The sequence below is a fragment of the Belonocnema kinseyi genome, chromosome 3, assembly GCF_010883055.1.
Source record: "Belonocnema kinseyi isolate 2016_QV_RU_SX_M_011 chromosome 3, B_treatae_v1, whole genome shotgun sequence".
NCBI lineage: Eukaryota > Metazoa > Arthropoda > Insecta > Hymenoptera > Cynipidae > Belonocnema > Belonocnema kinseyi.
The window spans coordinates 17,006,617-17,009,698 of NC_046659.1; positions in this window are offsets into that span (position 1 = coordinate 17,006,617).

The following is a 3,082-nucleotide window of genomic DNA, read 5'->3' on the forward strand; positions in this document are numbered from 1 at the left end:
TATTACTCTGCCATTCACTCATTGTCAGTGCTCGGAACGTAATAATTAAGAAATTTTAAAATACATGCGGGAAATTCATTAGTCGAATAGACTAAAATATCTGTAGAAATTGCAAACTGTACAAATATAATATAGTGAAGTAAATGAATTGTTACTTATAAAAGAATATCAAAAGATGAGAAATAATTAAATAACAAAGATATATTTGGAAATAACCAAATAACTTTAGAAATATTATAAAATATATGAAACAGAAATATAAATTATACATTTAATTGTCTCTTTGGTATCTATTAAAATAACCATGTCTTACAAAGCGTGGATATTATACGTTTGTTATGAAATCTTGGCAATTTAATTTTAATTTAAATGGTTCTTGTCCAAGCTAAGTTTACCATCAGTGCGCCTCAAAGATGTGCCGAGAGTTGCTTACAGCGCGTTCCAAGTGGCTCATGGCAAACTATATGGGAATGTGCTACCTAAGGGGAGCGGTGGGTAGAGGGGAAGCGACTTTTTTCGCCGGACGCGCCGTCTATATTTATGGCGGGTAACTAAGCTCGCACCGCATCTACGTTTATAATATCTTTGGTACTGCCCTTTGTTTTGCGACTCATTGATCATGTAGAATATAAGTAGATCATGCCCAATTTAAATGAGTGGTATAGGCGCCAAATTTAAATTAGACCGAACATTTTAAGTTGTTTCGATTATTATTTCGGTTGAGATTTAGGAATTCGTAAGCAATCTATGTATGGCGTAATAATTCTCAGATTTTATGATCTCCCGATCGTATACACAGATGTTTATACTTAATATAAAGAGAATCATTATTCTTTGGTTATAGAATATTAATTCTAATAAAAAAAAATTTTAGCGCGAAATTTGAATTTAATTTAATTCTCAGAATTAATTAAGAGGTAAGTGCGGCGTTTTAAAGCTTTATGTTCAATGTAACAGCGTTTTATAACTGATTTTCGTCGTTTCTGGTTATTTCAAATTGATTAATTTGTAATGATGTGGTATTCATTTTGTGTTTGAAATAGAGATTGTTATGTTTCCACCGTTCGATAGGAAATATATATATATATATATATAGTTTGTAGTTATTCATAATTAAATTTTCAGAATTTAAAAATGACCGAAACTTGCATAATATTAAATGCATAATATTTTATTTGCATAATATTCTACTGAAACTTTAATGATAATTTATTGATTCTTCTTCATTATTATTTACAATTGATAAAATGGTTCATTTATGTTTACGATAAATAAATATTAAATTTTTAAACGAATGTTTTATTATTTGTTTAAAATTGGTGATTTATAAGAAATCTAAATTTACGTTTCCATTGGAATTGCTGCCAGTTTCAATCTATTAAAATGTACAATTTTCATTTAATTGGGTCCCATTCTAATTAACGCATCGTAATTTCTAATTATTCGCTCGATTTGGAACGGGCCAGAATACTGTCTATCGAACTTCTGGGCAGATGGAGGTTCTAATAGCCTAACAAAGTCTCCTTCCCTAAAATTTCGGACATTTAATTTTTGATCGTAATATCTTTTTGATCTTTCTTTTGCTGTTTTTAGATTTTCCTCAGCAGTTTTTTGAAGTCAACCAATTTTTGGAACAAATCTAGTACATATTTAACGTAAGTGGAGGGGGGTTTATTTTGTGAGAAACTAGTTGGTAAATTCATTTCTTTACCATAAACGAGAGTATGGGGAGCAAATCCTGTAGACTCATGTACGGACGATTTGTATGAAAATATGGCATACCGTAACCACTCATCCCAATCCTGTTTAGTGCCAAATTGCTTTAAATATTCTATTAGGCTATGGTGACTCCAGAGATTGAGGGTGGTAGGTTGTTGAATTTATTTTTCAATTTAAAAAATTTTACAAAAAGTTTTCATCACTTCACTCATAAAATTACTTCCTTGATCTGTCTGGATTAGCCTTGGACATCCATGTCTCATAATAAATTGATCGGCTAATGCGACTGCTATTGTTTCAGCCTCCGCATTTTGTGTGGGGATTGCGTCGGAAAATTTAGAAAAATTGTCATGAATGGTTAGAATAAATTTATTTCCTTTCATTGTTCTTGGTAGAGGCCCGACAATATCAATCTGAACTTTATCAAAAAGTTTTTTAGGAGTTCCAGTAACTTGCATTGGCATTTTTGTTTTAATTCCAACCAATTTTGTTTTCTTGACAATTGCGGCAAAGTCTAATAAAGTTTTCAATATATATTTTCATATTTTTCCAGTAAAATTTATTCCTAATTCTACTGAAAGTTTTCGATACTCCTTTATGTCCCTCAGCTACTGATTGGTGGAATTCTTTTATGATTTTTTCTTGATCGATTTTAGGTGGAATTATTACATCCCCTGAAAAAATTATAATTGCGATACCTGAATTAAAAAATTGTCGTTTTAAAATTTGTTCAATGGATATCCAAGAGATCCCAATCAGATCAGTATCATAACTTGGAATTTTAATATACTTCACATTAAAGATTTCTACTGCATTTTTCAGAGCCAAAATAGCTTTTGAGCGAAAACAATTACATCCCCAACCTTCGGGCTCCCCTCGACCAAATTATTTACTTTTATTAACTCGGATTTTAATACTTCTTGGTTTACTTTTGATTTTAATTCACAGTCTGCTGAAATGAAATTTACTATATGACCATTTCCAAGTGTTACTCTGTCAGTACTGTATCTTACATCGCCACCTATGACCACTAAAACGGTCGAATTACTTAATTTAATCTCTTTTTCATGAAATTTTTTATTCATACCTTCAACAACTTCTGACCTAACACTGCAAAGGCATCCCCGAGTGCAGGCCGTGGTTGTTCTATTTTTAACATTACCGTGACCTTTATTCTCCCAATTCCCTTGATGCTGAAAAGCATCATTTAGGCATTTAACGCCAAACTCAGCCGATAGCCCACCTGCTCCTCCCTGAGCAGGTATATCTACAGTCTGTCAAGTTAAAGCGTGGGTGGCTTTACTCGCAGTCGGTAAGGTGTATCGACATGATTTTGGTGTCAAAATATTAAGAAGAGCTCCCT